This window comes from Drosophila serrata, unplaced genomic scaffold (assembly GCF_035046125.1).
Source record: "Drosophila serrata isolate PLE 108 unplaced genomic scaffold, ASM3504612v1 contig_160, whole genome shotgun sequence".
Taxonomy (NCBI): Eukaryota; Metazoa; Arthropoda; class Insecta; order Diptera; family Drosophilidae; genus Drosophila; species Drosophila serrata.
Window position 1 is genome coordinate 1,363,397 of NW_028257058.1, and position 17,483 is coordinate 1,380,879.

General features: G+C 41.9%; 1 pseudogene; it reads right to left on the reverse strand.

Moving 5' to 3' along the window:
• Nucleotides 1-7,620: 7,620 nt before the first annotated feature.
• On the reverse strand, nt 7,621-14,575 carry LOC147644551 (uncharacterized; annotated as a pseudogene).
• Between the last annotated feature and the right edge of the window lie 2,908 nt (nt 14,576-17,483).

The window sequence follows — 17,483 nt, forward strand, 5'->3', positions numbered from 1 at the left end:
TTGTAGTGCAAACCCTTCGGTCATACATACAACCGAATATATTTAAAACTCAACACACGTTAAGCATTTAATGCTTGTAGTAGTAAGAGTATTATCATTTTTGTAGGGAACTTGAAACGCACTAAAAGTGCCAATTCCGACCATATAAATAATTTATATTCTTGGTCAGAATAAATAGCCGAGTCGATCCATCCATCTTCGTATTAATTTTTTTTTTTTTTTTAATTTGAGTAAGTAGATGTAATAACCTAACAAAGATGAACATAGAAAAGCTTTCTGAAATAAAATAAAACGTTTTTGGTTTAGTTAAGGGGTTAGACCACCCTGAACGCCTGAAAATTGGAGGGTTTTTAAAAAGTTGTTTTTGACAAAGATATTAAAAATACAACTTTTTATTCATTGGAAAATCAAAGTATGTTGAACTAAAAAATACTTAGTATATATATATATTTACAAATAGCGGAGATAAAGCCAATCAATCAAATAAGGCAATTCATTTCGTATGGTGTACATGCTGCCCAGCACATTTATTATCGGAAACCAAAAACCAAAATTTGGTTTTAAGCTATGTATATAAATATACATATGTAATAAATATATAAATATACATAGCTATTGCATGACGTATCCGTTTTTGGGAACATTTTTTTGAGCAAATCGGAGCACTTTTCGTGTTATAATTGTTATTACTTTTGGAATATTTTGTTTGTCTCAAAGCGATTGGCATGTATTCTCGTCTGACAGTAAGCAAAAGTACCTGTAATGGTAGCTTGATAATTTGATACGGGTTCTGATAGGCAAGAAAATTGTAGCACCAGTGGCCATACCTATGTGCATCGAGATCGAGAAGGCCAACTCAGGAGCTTTCTCATTTTGTCCCTTCCGGCCCACGGCTTTCCTATTTAATTTTCTCTTCAAGGTATTAGGCCTTCTGAACTTTTGAATTCGTCTTTTTCACATATGGGGAATCCATCATTTAAAATATATTAAGGAGCTGCAAGTGAGTGAAAGGCAAATAGTGGCAAACAGCCTGTTTTATTAAAAGCCAGTTATGAAGAGGGTAAAACACCGTTTTCAAGCAGCGAGAGAGATCGAGAGGAAAATAGTTGAAAACTGCGGTTTGTCAGCGCCGTTTTAAAGGCCAGTACAGATACACGAAATTAAAAATACTAGATAGTTGGATGGGGTTGAACGATTTCTGACGACTTACTTTAGTATTTTTCCAGCGTCTTGCAATATTAACTGTATCAGCCCTTCTTAACTTCTGAATTCATCTTTTCCGCACATCTTTATTCATTGCGGGATCTACAATTGATAATATGTCAAGGAGCTGCAAGTGAGAGCGAGAGGTAAATGGTCGTGAACAGCCAGTTTTATTAAAATTTGTATTCTTTTTGCAAGTCGTTAAAAAAATACTAAAAGTACGTGTGTGTATCTCGCTCTCACCCATTGCTTTAAAACGTTCTTTTATCGTCCCCATACCGTGGCAATGAATAAACTTTTTGACGCTGACGCCATATAGTTTTAACAAAGATTATACAGTGTGGAAGATTCGTAACGCCATACGATTTTTTTGCTCACGATTTTTTCGTGCGGGCTTTTGAACTGGCTTCAGGCTCTCTCACATTTCGTTCAAAAGCCAGCGGTTATAGTTATAGTTATGTTAGTCATGTTATAGTTATAGTCATGTTAGTTACATGATTTTCTGTAATTCAAATATGTTTTGATTTCCGCGCTTGTGTGAAAGAGCGGTCTAAGAAAAGCGCGCCAATTCATTGTTTTCTCCGTTTGTTTCTCTTCTTGCGTTCGCTAAAAGACTACAACAGCATAGAGTGCCGATTAATAAGATTATTAATTACTCAAACGCTTTCCTTTCAAATTAAATTTAACCCGTTACATCTGTGACATGAACTATAATATGTGAGAGTAAAAATTGTGCAAATGTGGTATAAATAGCAAATTACAACTTTTTTCGTTGTTTCGGAACTTTGCGTGCCAGTTTTACGTGCTGCTGCTTGCTATTGACACAGGTTCGAGTTTTAGCATTATTTGTTGTTTAGTTGTTGTTAATTAGGCCATTTGAAAGCCCTTATGGCAATGGCAGATAAAATAAGAGCACAAATCAGTGGAAACAAGTGCAGCCAGCCCCACTGCCAAAAATCTAGGTGCGATTTCCTCGCACTTAAATTGTTTAAATTTTCAGGGAAAAACCCAGAAATTTTAATGAAATGGGCAGTGACGCCGATCCAAATCCCGGGAGTTCCTATTTAACACTTGGGCTCCACCGAAACAAGAAATAGCAGATCTTGTAGCGTATCCAACACTTGGACTTGAAGTGTGGTAATGAGCTTACTCAAAAGTGTTTTATTCTGTTGAGGAGTACAAACTTAGATTCAATCTCAACCTATAACTTTTTACATACCGCAGTATATCCTCCCTTCCCTACTGGGATCGCCGATAGAGGTGCAGAAACATCGAGTGAAACATCGATGTTATCGATGTTATCGATGTTTGCAAATCATCGGAACCATCGATGGCTGGGTCACCACCATCAAAGTTTTTTCACACAACTCCTAAAAAGAAAACCTTGGAGAAAATGAAGACCCTCTAAAATATTGGGAGGAAAGACTTTAAAATTGTTATGCGAAAAATGCTAAATAACAATTTTTTATAGATAAGTACTGATGAGTGCTCTTTAAAATTGGTAGCAGCCAAATACTTGTCTTACAAGCCTCGCCATGCGAAGCGGAAAGAGTGTTCAGCAAAGCTGGACAAACTATTAGTGACCGCAGGACAAGGCTCTGTGGACAAGCTTTTATTTAACAATAAGAATTCACATTTCAATAATACTATTGATAGTCCTGAAATCACAGATCCCGAATAAAATCTAGTCATATTGTTAAATTCCATTTTTTTTTAGAAACATCGATGTTTCACTCGATGTTTTTTTTTAAACATCGAAAACATCGATTGATGCACACATCGATGTTTCTGCATCCCAAATCGCCGATCGGAATAACCGTGGCGCCGAACTTAACATAGCTTTCGGCCATAAACAGTGTGGCCAGTTACAAACATAGTTCGAATACCAAATACATACTTAACGAAGGTTCGCCTTAGTGGCGCGTAATTCAAACTGACTGACTATCGATATTCTAGCGGGTTAGCTTAACCGTTCCGCGACAGGCAGAAATATGCACTTTTAGTGAGAATTTTGTGGCTTCACTTCATTACTGTTTTTATGCCAAGATCATTTCTGCCCATATGATATTGAGATAAAATATCTGAGGCGAGGAACAATCCCAGATTGGAATCTAGTAAAAAATTACAGTTGTCATAATGATGAAACAGATTTTAATGATGTAATGCTGCTCGCCTCCACTAAAAAGACACCGCTCAGTCACCAGCTGAAATTTGTCGTCAGTGCTATAAAAGCACAAAAACATTAAAATGTTTCCTAAAAAAATATTTTGACTTTAGAAAATTGTCTGATGATAGGCAAATGAGAATGAAGTTTTACATTCACAGATTTGTATTTTTGCTCCACATCTAAAGATCGTTTGCATGGCACCTATATGATATAGTCGTCCGATTTTCATAAAATTGTACACAAAATTTAAGACTGATATAAAATAGCTATATCTCAAATTTAATGAAAATCTGCTGAAATCTGAAAACGTTATAATTTTTAATTGTATTCATTTCTTGATCGTTCCTATGGCAGCTATATGATATAGAAGTCCGATTTGCAAAAACTTTACACAAAATGGTAGATTAAAATAAAATGGCTATATCTCATATTTGATGAAAATCTGGTGAAAACTGAAGAAGTTATAATTTTTAATTTTTATAATTTCTTGATCGTTTCTATGGCAACTGTATATATATGGTGGCAGTTCGAGTTTCGTAAAATTTTACACAAAATTGTAGAATAATATAAAACCGCTATATCTCAAATTTGATAATAATCTGTTGAAAACTGGAAAAGTTATAATTTTTATTGAATTAATTTCCCGATCGTTCTTATGGGAGCTATATGATATAGTAGTCCGATTTTCATAAAATTTTACAAAAAATTGTATAATATAATGAAATGGCTATATCTCAAATTTGATGAAAATCTTTTGAAAATTGAAAATGTTATAATTTTTAATTGAATTAATTTCTCGATCGTTCCTATGGAAGCTATATGGTATATTATTCCGATTTTCATTAAATTTTACACAAAATTGTAGAATAATATAAATAAGCTATATCTCAAATTTGATTAAATTCTGTTGAAAACTGAAAATGTTATACTTTTTTTTGTAACAATTTTCCGATCATTCCTATGGCAGCTATATGATATAGTAGTCCGATCTAACATATACGAGTGAGAGTATATAGAAGACTAACTACAAAGATTCATTCAGATAGCTTCAAAACTGAGAGACTAGTTTGCGTAGATGGCTAGATCTCTGACTCTGCTGTTGATCCTGATCAAGAATTTATATACTTTATATAGTCGGAGGTGCCTTGCAAACTTCTGACTGTAATAATAATACCCGGAAAGGGTATAAAAAGGGAATAAATATGAAATGGAGTGATTGCGAAAAGTTGTTCGCTCAGAGCATTTATTACAGGTCGTCCTCAACATATATGTTTTTAAGAGACTCTTTCGAATTAAATCTTTCCAAATCTAAAAAGTCTATCGTCTTTACAAAAGTGGAACAGCATAATAAAAGTACAGCCGGGAGATAACGAATGTTTGTACTCAGCCCTTAAAGATACTGTAAAGAAAATGACTGAATGTGAAAAAAAACAATAATAACTGTGATGAAGTTGCATTAAAAAACATTAACGTACAATTTCTCAGTTGACGTAATTGGCTTAGAGCACTTACTTAAACGCTGAAATAAAATGGTAAGCCAAATTTGCGTATACGAGGTATTTAAAAAAATTGAAATTTATATAGAATTGTTTTGTGCCAGAAACAAATATAAAAGGTGAATACCTTCTTAGCCTTATTTATAAAAACAATAATATTGCAGAAAATACTGAGTTCAAAGTAAGAGGCGTTGTATATGATAAAGGAGGTAACAATAGAAAATGGTATACGATAGGTATACGAATTAGAGTAGGGATCAGTAACGATAATGACTAAATTAACAGGAATACCTAAAGAACGTTAAATACCAAGGAAAAAACATATATTGTCTTGTTATGATCCAACTCGTTACAGATCCTTTTAACGACCACACGGATCACTTTTTCTTAACAAGGATCCATTAGAAAATACATTTCCGTGAGTTCTTATAAAAGGTGGTAACCGCAGAAACTCTTCAGTTAATTAATTTAATATTTATTTATTTATTTATATAAAGCTAGCGGTTGGTTGTAAAATAAAGGCTAACATAGGATATTGAGCATTGGCTGCTGTGGCCTACCGCTCGATTAAATATATACAGATTTTAATATTATACAAAGGACTTAAAGGCTAGATTTTGTGGGTGAGGATGGCTTTGTGGAGAAAGGAGAGGATTTTCATTGAGTTTTCTGTTGTTGGGTTTGCGAGGAGTTGGGTTGGGTTTTCGTGGGAGAAGGATGAGGTTCTGTGTTGGGAAAGTGCAGTGCATTCGATTAATATGTGATTTATATCTATTGTGGCATTATTGCATAAAGGGCAAGTGTTTTTATTGTTCTATTAATATAGTGTGCGTTTGTGATTTGTGTGTGGCCTAGACGTAGTCTATTGATTATTATTTGTTGTTGTCTGCTAAGGTTTGTGGTTTTAAGGGAGTAGTTTGAAGGGGTGTTGAGTGCAATATGTTTGTACCAATGGTTGCATTGGTTTTGCAGATCTTTTTCTATGTGACTGTAGTAATTTTTGAGGTGTTGTGTGATATCTTTGGAGTTGAAGTTTTTGGTAAGAATGAGTGGATAATTGTAAGCTTCCGTGGCTGTTCTGTCCGCTCTCTCATTCCCTTTTATGCCTATGTGGCTTGGGATTCAGATAAGTATAATTTTGGGAAAGAGATTGGTTATTATGTTTCTGATTGCGCTGGGGTAGTAGGAGTGGTTGTTGGAGCTGGTTATGGCTCTTAAGGAGCATAGGGAATCAGAGCATATAGCGAACTTCCCTGAATTTTTCTTGCAGAATTGTACCGCTTCTAGCATGGCTATAGCTTCGCTTGTGAGGGCAGAAGAGTAATAGGGTAGGAGTCCGGTTTTAATGGTGTTGTGGTCGTTGGTTATGCTAAAGCTAACAATGTCGTTAGTCTTTGAGTCGTCGGTGTAGAGGAATTGATGGTTGGGGAGGGAGTTTTTTATAGAGTGGAAAAGTTGGTGGAAGGTTATAGGGGGTGTGGTGTTTTTGTTGTAGTGGGATAGGGATGTGTTTGTGGCTTTCATTCTGGGTTGTATTTTTTGGATTGGTAGTTTTTAGCAGGGGAGAGATGGAGGGATAGGGTTTTGCAGGAGTCAATTATTGTATCAATTGTGCTGGGGTACCTGTATTTTTTTTTTTTTTGTTGGTTTGAGGAATTTGCCAATTGGGGAGTCATGCGAGTGGATCAGTTTAGTTGCTAGTTTGCCAGTGTGGTATTTTTGTCTGATTAGAATAGGGCATATTTTTGATTCAGTCAGCAGATTATTTGTTGGTGTTGTTCTGAAGGCACCAAGCGCTGCCCTTATAGCTGCGTTTTGTGAGGATTTGAGTTGGTTAAGGATGGAGGTTGGAGCTTTCCCGTAGATGAGTAGGCAGTAGTCTATTTTGGAGATGAGGAGGGAGTTTGTGATTTGGATGAGGGTGGTGGTGTTGCAATTGTATTTTTTTAGGAGAGGAGTTTAATGATGTTAAGGGGACGGGGGAGGGATGTTTTTAGGTTGTCTATGTGAGAATGCCAGTTGTACCGGTTGTTGATTGTCAGGCCAAGGATTTTTATGGAGTCGGTGGTAGGGATGTTAATTGAGCCAGTGACTATTTTTGATGTGCAGTTTCTTTTTCGGCATATGTGTAGGACTTGACATTTCTCTAGAGAGAGGGAGGATCCAGAGGATGAGCACCAATAATATACCCACTTAATTAACCTCGAGTAGATATTTTTGTGGATATATCGCAAAAGAATCTTGTTGTGATAATTACAGATCGTTACTGATTAAAGAAAACGAGCAATTAACAGCTTCATCCGACCTTTTTATAAATGAAAAACAAAACTTCTCGAGCGACTCGGACTTTGGAAAATTAAAAGCACCCTCTGATATATTTTTTAATGTCTGTAAAATCCACATAAAGGTTTTTAAAAATATTTTCAAATATAATAAACTACAACTTAATATTAGAAAGGCTGGAAAAATTCATCCAGCTGAACCCTCCAAGAGGGCGCCGGCTGGGCAATGGGCACTTTATTACCCCGTACAATCGTAATGCAATGGCGCTTGCTCTGTCTAGCGTAATGCAGTGTCTAGCTAAGGCTTCCATTCAATTCCTCCCACTTAAACGCCGGAGGAAATGAATCACTAGCTATGGTTGGAGGTGCTTGGCGGCAGGCATAAAACGCAAGTGGGTGGTCTGCCGCAAACAAACCAAACCATTTTTTTTTCGCAGGGATGGAGAAAAGAGAAGCAACCGGGGCTGGGATCTCAGCTCAAACGTCGGTCGAAGGTGTGACTGCTACCACCGGCGGGCAAGGAGAGGAGCAATCCCTTCTGTGTGTCGCCAGCCGACACATCTGATTTGACGGAAGCACGTCACGTCAGTTGTTACGCTACTGCTAGAATAAAGACGTAAAGAAGGCTAGCCCGCAAGGGTGCTGTACTCTATACAGACTCGGAGCTGGAGACCTTGCAGCTTTTAAAAGAGGAAAAAGAAAGCCTTCTTCGCTCGCCGGAACCAGGCACCTGCTCCCCGCGCAGGGACGGGCCGAAGCGTTCAAACGAAGGAAAGAAGGCTAAGGCTCAATATAAAGCGCCGACATAAACGACAGAGGTAAGTCACTTTTAGCCCTTATTCTTTCTACCAATTTAAATATAGCAAACGTGGGGGAGGAACACACCTTTGTAGGCCCCACCTCGTCATACGTGCTAGATATAACACTCGTAGTGGGACAAAGGACAATGGTATCAAATTGGAAAGTACTTGAGAGACCATCTTTCTCAGACCACAAGTACATACAGTTCCAATGCGAATTCGATCACTCTCTAAAACTAACAGTCTTTAGAAACCCCCAAAACACTAACTGGGGAAAGCTCAAAGAAATAATTGCTCGTATACTCGCGACTTGTACGGGCATACTAAAATCCGATGAAGATATAGAAAAGTCCTTAAAGACCCTCACAAAAGAATTACTAGGCGCATATCACGCATCATGGCCGATAACAAGAACGAAGAAGAGGACCAGAACACCCTGGTTGAACAACGACCTTTCGCTCTAACGTGATACCCTCAGAGAATTTTTCAAACTCGCCAAGCAGGCGAATGATGATATAATCAACGAAGAATACAAAATCTTGCTAAGAAATACGCAGGTCGCAAAGAAGCTCTTGAAGAAACTTCTGCTCCAACATAGAGTCGGCCGCAGAAACGGGTAGACTACGGAAGTTACTTTCAAAGCCACCCACCACACAGAGTCAGTCCAAAAGTGACGACGGACAGTGGACTTAGGCCTTTCGCCTCGAAGAGTCCCTAACAGCACTAACGCACGCGCACTTCCCATGTTGCACAGAGATCACCGATGCTAACGAGCACCAGGTACTAGCAACCAAGGAAGAACATCTCCCAAATGATCTCATATCCTCTAGAAGAATTCACTGGACTATTGACTCCTTCGCTGGGATAAAAGCGCCAGGACTAGATGGAATATTTCCAGCCCTGTTGCAGGCGACCAATGAAGTCATTACTCCATGGCTATACGCAATCTACACAGCTTGTCTTAGTACGGGCTATATCCCAATCCAATGGAGGACCTCGAGGATTGTCTTCCTACTACAAGGACTACATGCCGATAAGCCTCACCTCCTTTCTACCCAATACGCTAGAAAAGCTAACCAGCACGCATACACAAAAGGGAAATCAGTGGAGACGGCGTTGCATTCGTTAGTAGCCACCATTGAGAGGTCCCTGCACAACAAGGAATATGCACTCGGAGTCTTTGTAGACATTTCCGGGGCACTCAATAATGTTAGCACATAAGTATTAATGGAGCGCCTAGGAGCGATTAACACGCACCCCGCCATCAACTTTCAGATAGGAAAACTACTGAGGTGCAGTCGGGTACAATCAGATGGGGGCACCGCTTCCGTAGTGAAAGGAGCGCACAGAGGCACGCCGCAAGGCGGAGTCCTATCGCCCCGTATAGAATCTAGTGGTCGACGACCTAATCAGAAGGTTAGAGGTTACAGGTTACAGTGGTGAGGCCCATTGCTGGGGCCTCCAATTAGAGCTAAGCTCCTTTTTGTTCCATCCAGAGTCAGCAAGGAAACCTAGGATTGTTGAAACTTTCAGCTTTCCTATGCTTCTCAGTGACTCCATCTGGTAGGCACCGAAGTGGCGAAATCTGATGTGGTTTAGCGCTGGGCAGAAGCAGAGCAGATGTTCCGGTGTCTCTTGCTCTGTAGGTTGCTTACAGCTTCTACAGATTGCGTTGTATGGCAGTCCCAACTTCATTGCGTGCAAACCGATCGCCCAATGTCCCGTGGTGAGTGCCGTGAACCTGCTGATATCCCGCTTGCTGTTGGATAGCAGTTCCCTGGTTCGTTTCTTGTCGTACCTCGGCCAACATTCCCTTGACCTTCTGTGATCGCTCTTCCTTTGCCATTCTTTACTAGCTATCTGTCTAAAGTGGTCATGGATCCTTGTCTGGATCGTGTTTAGGGAGATTGGTAATTCGAAGTCAGAACTTAGCCCCGCCGAGCCTGCACGGGCTAGTTCGTCTGCCTTCTCATTACCTGGGATCTCGTTGTGTCCCGGTACCCATGTTACTTGTACCTTATTTTTGTCGGCAAGTCTATTAAGGGTCTTCTTGCATTCTGCCACTAGTTGTGAGTTTGTTTTCACGGCAGATAGGGATTTTATAGCCGCTTGGCTATCCGAGTAGATTCGAACTCTTTTGCCCCTGAGGTCCTGCCTTAAGGAAAGTTCGACTGCTTCCCTTATGGCTAGTAACTCAGCCTGAAAGACCGTCGCTGAGTTGGAGAGATTGAAAGCCTTTTCAATTCCCCAATTTTCAGCGAAGATCCCAGCCCCTACGCCGCAGCTAATTTTTGAGCCATCGGTGTAGAGGGACACCTCGTTCTCCACTACTACTCTGCCCCTACTCCAGTCATCCCTTGATGGGTATGATGTCGAGAATGCGTTCCCGAATTTCATTTCCGCGATCATGTAGTCGGTCTTAACGTCTGTGTTAATGCCGCTGTTTCCAAGGATCTTGCCGTGCCCGGCGCCGTAGTCCCTCCAGCAGTTGCTCGCCTTCAGTCTTACTCCGCTCTGTGCCGCAGTGTCCTTCACGAACAGCTCTATCGGCATTATATCTAGGATAGCATTGAGAGCAGCCGCGGAGCATGAGCGCATTGCACCCACTGCCCCCGCACTCGCTGCCCGTTGCATCCGTGTCAGCTTCGTTCTGTTGTAAGCCCTAGTTAGTGCCGGCCACCATACTAGGGCTCCGTATGTTAGAATTGGCCGTACCACTGCAGTGTAGAGCCATAGAATTATCTTTGGGTGCAGTCCCCATTTGTTCCCAAACATTTTCCTGTAGGAGTAGAAGACAATGCTTGGTTTCCTTACTCTTTCTGCAATGTTATCTTTCCATGAGAGCTTTTTATCCAGAATAACTCCTAGATACTTCGCTCGCTCCGATAGTTTTAGCTCCATGCCGCTAATACTGGGCATTTTGAAAGGAGGTATCTTAGTTCTTTGTGTGAAGAGCATAAGTTCCGTTTTAGTGGGGTTAATACCTAGTCCGCAGGTTTCTGCCCATTTGTTTAAACGACCTAGCGCACCCGTCATTATTTCGCTAATAACGTCAGGGTATGGTCCTGATACTAGCAGTGCTACGTCGTCCGCGTATGCAACTGCTTTGACTCCACCCGTATTGAGATCTGTCAATATGGCGTTCATATTTGTGAGCCAGAGTAGGGGCGATAGTACCCCGCCCTGAGGTGTGCCTCTCTTCACAGTCCGCGTGAGGTGAGTGCCACTCAGTTCGGCTGTGATCGTCCTGCTCTTTAGCATGACTCCGATCCACTCTCTGATGCCTCTCTCAATACCTAGCAAGTTGAGGGAGCCCAGGATAGAGTCGGGGTTCACGTTATTGAACGAGCCTTCGATGTCTAGGAAGGCTGCCATCGTGTATTGTTTGTGTTGTAATGTCTTCTCGACATGATGTACAACTACGTGTTGCGCTGTTTCCGTAGATTTTCCTCTGCGATACGTATGCTGCGCATCCGAGAGTTGATGCCCTTCTAGAGACTCTCGGATGTGGACGTCCAGGAGTCTCTCTAGTGTCTTCAGGGTGAAGAAGGTGAGACTTATCGGTCTATAATCCTTTGCTAGGATGTGCCCCCTTCTGCCCGGTTTCGGTATAAAAATGACTTTAGCCTCTCTCCACAGCAGTGGGACGTGCGTCAGTCTTAAACAAGCTTCGTAAATGGCTTTTAGCCATTTGCAAATACTGTCCTTAGCTGATTGTAGCATTGCCGGTATTAAGCCGTCTGGGCCCGGGCTTTTATACTTATCGAAAGAATCTATTGCCCACTGGATACGCTCAGTGGTAATGATGTCTTCCGTAGGTGTATCCATTTGAGAGCTCGTTCCCTCCTCGGGTACCGAGCTCACTCTTAGGCTTCCTGGGAAGTGGGTGTCAACTATTAGCTCTAGTGACTCCTCAATTGTCGTCGTAGCAGAGCCGTCTGCCCTGTTGATCAGAGTAGGGCTTATGTGACCTTTGCCGAGGATTTTGCTGACTCTCGCCGTGTCCTTTATGCTTTCCAGTGACTCGCAGTAGTTTTGCCACGACCCTTTCTTGGCCTTGTATACTGCCTTCTTGTAAATTTTTTGTGCCTCTTTGCATGATCCCTAATCCCGGGTTGCATAGCTGTGGTTAAAGGACTTTCTCGCGCTCTTCCTGAGCTCGCTTAATTCCTTTGTCCACCACGGTGGGTATTGCTTCTTCGAGAATGTTAGCTTACAAGTCTCTTTGAAGGAGTTGTTCAGAATATTCGTTAGGTCCTCAACCTCCTTGTCGAGTGCCTTTGCAGTGGATATTGTCTTGATCCTCCTGCCGTTTACTTTAGATCGGACAATTTCGCTGAAATTGTTCCAATCCGTCTTACGGGGGTTTCTCCTTGACACCTGTTTCTTAACTGGTGTCGTTATATCAAAGAAAATGTATCTATGGTCTGAGAAGGAGTGTTCTGTTGATACCCTCCAGTTCTCGACCTTGTAATTATTTTGTTCTATAAGTAATGTGAGGTCTAACACCTCTTCCCAACCTTGAAAATTTTCCGTGCTCTGAAAGATAAAGGTCGGGGTATTACCTTTATTGCATATAGTTACATTTCTACATATAATATTGTCAAAGAGTGACTCACCTCTTTCATTAGTCTCCGAACTACCCCAGAGCGTGTGCCTCGCGTTCGCATCACACCCGAGCACCAGGGTCGGCTTCGTCGCTTCCGCCCATTACAGCAGCTTGACTACCGGCTCAGGCGGGGCCGGCTCGTCATGGGCCATGTACGCTGATGATAGGGTGACTCCGCTCCCATCCGCCACCACGAATCTGGCCACTGAGAAAAGCGTTAAAATGATTCTTGATTACAATGCAAGCTCTCGACCTACCATTCGAGTTTGTGCACAGTAGTGTGTATCATTGGATTCTAAGTCCAGCGACTTGCCCGTCCCTGGTCCAAGGCTCCTGTATCAGACCGATGTCGATCCTTAGAAGGATCGTGATATTAGCTTAAGCGTGCGAGCTGCGCTTCAGGTTAATCTGCACGATTTTCGACATCGATGTTGGTGGGAGTGGCGTCAGGAGATTAATCTTGGCCTTCCTGATGCCGTACCGGACCTTGTGGTCGTTTGCCTCCAGCTGGGACAGACATTGCTGGTTAATCAGCAGGAGGAAAGGCTGGCTCGCCTTCATTACCTGCTCTGCCCTGAGGATGGTCCAGTCCTCTGTATGTATATCTGGGTTCTGGGCCTTCAGACAGGCAATCACCCTTGCATGGTCAGTTTGGCCCTTAGGTAACCAGATGCGAGCTCTGGGTCTCCTTGGGTCCCTGGCGTGGACTAGCCTAATCTTAAGGCCAGCCCATGTGTCGCTAATCTTAGCCACACACTCCGCCAGGAAGCTTCGGGAGAACCCGTCGTCGCACCTGATGACCCGGTGCCCTCTGACCACGTCTGAGGAGTCGAAGGAGGGGATGGGGCCGGTCGGCATGCTGACCAACCTGTCGGTGCTCAGCTGAGCCCCACCTGTGTGTTTCGATTGGGGAGTGCTACTCGCTCTCCCCTCGGATTGCGACTCTTCTCCGTCGGTCTCCGATGCAATGTGAGATGCAGCGACCAGTCTCGGCCTCTGCAACTCCTTCTCGTCCTTCGTTGATATTGTTTGGGGTTTATCCTCTCCCGGGAGTTCCGAAGCTCGGTTTTTGGAAGTCATTTTAATACATGAACGCCCGCTTTGCTCGACCTGGCAAGCGCAGCGGGCCAGAGGGGGTTTGGGGCTTTGAAGACAGGTCGACCGCAGCTTCGCCCCAAAACTGCGGCAAGGCCACTTACGACCCAGGGCTGCCTGGCCCTGGAAAGGCTCCGTGCAGACACAGCTGGCTTTACCCCTCAGCTGCGAGCCTGAAAGTCAGTGTGCACGGGTCACATCACACACCTTGAGGGACTTGAGGGGAGGCTGATTAAAGACTGCCTATGTCCGCCCGACTACAATTGGTCAGCATCCCCGATCGAGCCTCGAGTGGGGACCTGCTTCCAGCCGCCCTCGCTTGGAAAGTATAGTCGCACTACCGATGGTGTACACAGTTACGGCAGATGACGCGGTCATCCGTTTATCCGCCTGTGCACCGTTTCGGCTGACGGCCCCTAATCGGAAAGTCCGAGAGGAAGTCCCCGAAGATAACAGCCTATGCTAACGACAAAAGCATAATTACCACGGGATTTTGTCCATCGACCCTTAGCTCGATTATGGAATCAACACTCAGGGAGATATGAGAGATACAAGGTACCGCCATGCATCCCCCCAAAAATAAATATAACCAAGTCAAATACCTTGGTACTGTACTGGACAGAAAGCATGGAAACCCAATGTACTAGAGATGGTGAAACGCCTGCACAACGCCTAGTAGCGCTAGGAAATATGTCGACATATCGATACGGGCACAGCTCAATATGTCGAACCATGAGCAGTATATATGACTACATGACGCCTAGAACTTGCCCTGATGTGAAAACATCAACATTCATGGGACCTGAAGACTGAAAAACGGTTCCAAGATAGAAGGAGGAGTTGAAGCAGGCAGACCCCGAGACGAGGGTGTCGTATAAGCTACCAAGCCAATGCAGCATATTCCAGGCGAAAGTCTTTGCCATCAGGAATACGACAGAGCTTGCGTACGTGAGGCGGTAAACCTGTTCGTAGACAGTCAGGCGGCGATTGGATCCATGCAATCGTCAGCGGTCAGTTCCAAAAATGTACTGGGAAGCAGGAACACACTAGATATCCTAAGCACGACAACGTCAGTGCGGATCTACTGGGCTTCCAGCCACCAGGGCATAGACGATAACGAAATTGCCGACGAACTTGCAAAGGAAGAAGGCGGACTGGCTATCGATAGAACAGAAAACGTCCCAGTCTCCCTAAGAACGCTCCAAAGCGAGTTGGGGAGGCGGGCGGATGTACTAGCATAAAGCAGGTGGAGAAGAAACTTCGCAACCTGCAATATATCTAAAATCATGTGCAAAGAGCGCAATGACAAACACTACGTACTGCATCTATCCCGAAAAGATTGTAGACTATTAGTGGGAATTTCTACGGGTCACTGCCTGGCTGCCGCGAGTCCAGTTAAGCTGGGAATCATGAATCTAAGGCAACCAAAACCTTGTAAGTGTCCAGTCCTAACGCAGGCAAGAGTAAACACCTATGTGCCCCAATACTGGCATCACTAGCAGATGCCTCCAAGATGTCGCCAGGTGAACAACATGCCATCACAAAAACTAGCGCGATCCTAAAGGACTTCAACACCACATAAGATTATCCAGGTCCTTGAAAAAACAACAACCGGATAAATAAGGGCCATGCAGGCCTATGATTGCCCCCCATCAGCAATCAAGTTGATTGCTGCAAACAAATTTGCACGTTTAAACACGAGTGAAAACATTTTGCTGCAAACAAAAAACTTGCAAAGTTGTTTTGCAGCAATATTTGTTGCTTGTCGTCTGTATACATTTTTTGACAGCTATCTTGGTTGCGTCAACTGCTTGCTTGTTTGCATGTGCTGTTTGCTTTCAGTCGTAGTATTGCAGCAAACAAAGCACAATGTGGGATCGCAATTCTTGCAAGAGGTGCGCAGGGTGAAACAAAAAAAGAGTGGCCAGGGTACATCGGATAACTATACCAGCAAATGGGAGTTTTTCGATGCGCTCAAATTTATAAAAAACGACGACGGAAAAAATTATAAAATTCTAAATTTGGTAAGTAGTACAATTTATTAAACGTATCATAGTAATAACTTATTTTATATATGTTTGTATTGCCATGACAATTCACCATCAGGGGAAACAAAAAAATCTTTAAATTCTTCCCGAATATCTTTTGCTTGAGTAGAGTTTTGCGATACCCAAATACGGTAAATTTTCAACAGAAAACATAAAAGAATACAGCAAGAGTCTCTTGCTCAGAGCGAGAGCGAGAGAGTATGAACTGTTTCGGTTGTGCTCGCAACGAGAGCGCAAGAAAAAAATAGTTCGACAGTTATTTGCTCTGCTTGCAAGCAGTGTCAATAAAAAATAAAAATAGCCATGCAAAAGTTTGCGTGCAAAACAAAAATTTATTGGAGCAAGAAATTTTCTTGCAATATTTGCATAGGTGTAAACATTTGTGCAAACTTTTGCTGCAAATTATTTTCAACTTGCTGCAAATTGTTTGCATCGTGTGTTTCTAGCTTTAGAAAATATATTGTATTAAATGAAAAATTAAATTATTGATTACTTAGTATGGTTTGATATAAATAATGAATGTTATGTGCATAAGATAGATCTTTTAAAAAAACTTGTAAAAGTTTTACTTTTTAAGCATTGCAAATGGACTGTAATAGCTGATAGGCAGAAGAAGCAAGCTAAGCTCAGTATTTTTTGTAATAAGGAATAAGCGGCAACGATTTTGATAATGATTAGGTAATGAATGTGGACCAGGCCTATTGGGGATACCACAATAAATAAAACGCGCCAGAAAGTCTACCTCTATGGTGGTGTAAAACTATTTAAATATTATTATTTATTATGAACTCAAAATTTTTTTATTTATCATATAGATTTCAAATTAAATATTGGAATTTAACACTAACTATTTATATTTTTTGCATTACTTATAAAAATAAAGAAAAAAAGAACAATATAAAGGGATTCAAGCACTAAAAAAATTTAGACAAGCTAAAATCAAAACAAATGAACATATCGATATGCACATGTATACATCAGCTGTTTCTGCTGCCGTTCTCGTTCCCCTATCTTCCTCACAAGCGGTCAGTAGCCCAAAATATAAAATTAGAATTTTTCGTCGTTGCCCTGCAGTACTTGTCATCAACAAAAAATCAACGTTTCATCAACAGTCTAGGGGGTGCAGTTGATTTTTCATCGATGACAGGCCATACAAACTGTTGATTTATTTAACATGGGCGTGACCTACGCTGTCATCAATAAAATTCATCAACAATTAATTGATGATTCATCAACAATTCATCAACAAATTCATCAACAATTCATCATCAATTCATTGATGTTATGTTGATGACTCATCGATGAAGCATCGATGTTTCATCAACAATTCATCAATGTTTCATCAACAAATTTCTCAACGGCCGGGACATGCTACTGCCGACGACTGCCGTCTTGACTACCGCCGTATCTGTATCGTAACTGTATCGTGGCAGAGCGTCGTCGTAGAAGTCGCAATCGGCAGAGGGTCGATTCGGTAGAAGCCGCAGTCGGCAGAGCGTCGCCTCGGTAGAAGTCGCAGTCGGCGCGTTGATGACAGAGGCCTATTGATGACACACACACATACGAACTTGTTTTTTCTGTGTTTACTCATACATCATTATATTTTTAGATTTTTACGCTCTCAACTTTGTGAGAGCATTGAGAGCGCCATTGTCGTTTCAATCAAAAAAATTAGCCTCAAATTGCAAAACGAATGTATGGTCGTAGGGCATCTTATAAACTGTGTAGTCTTTTGTTTTTACCTCTCTTTTTGCACGCCGCTCGATAAATACTAAAAGTGTGC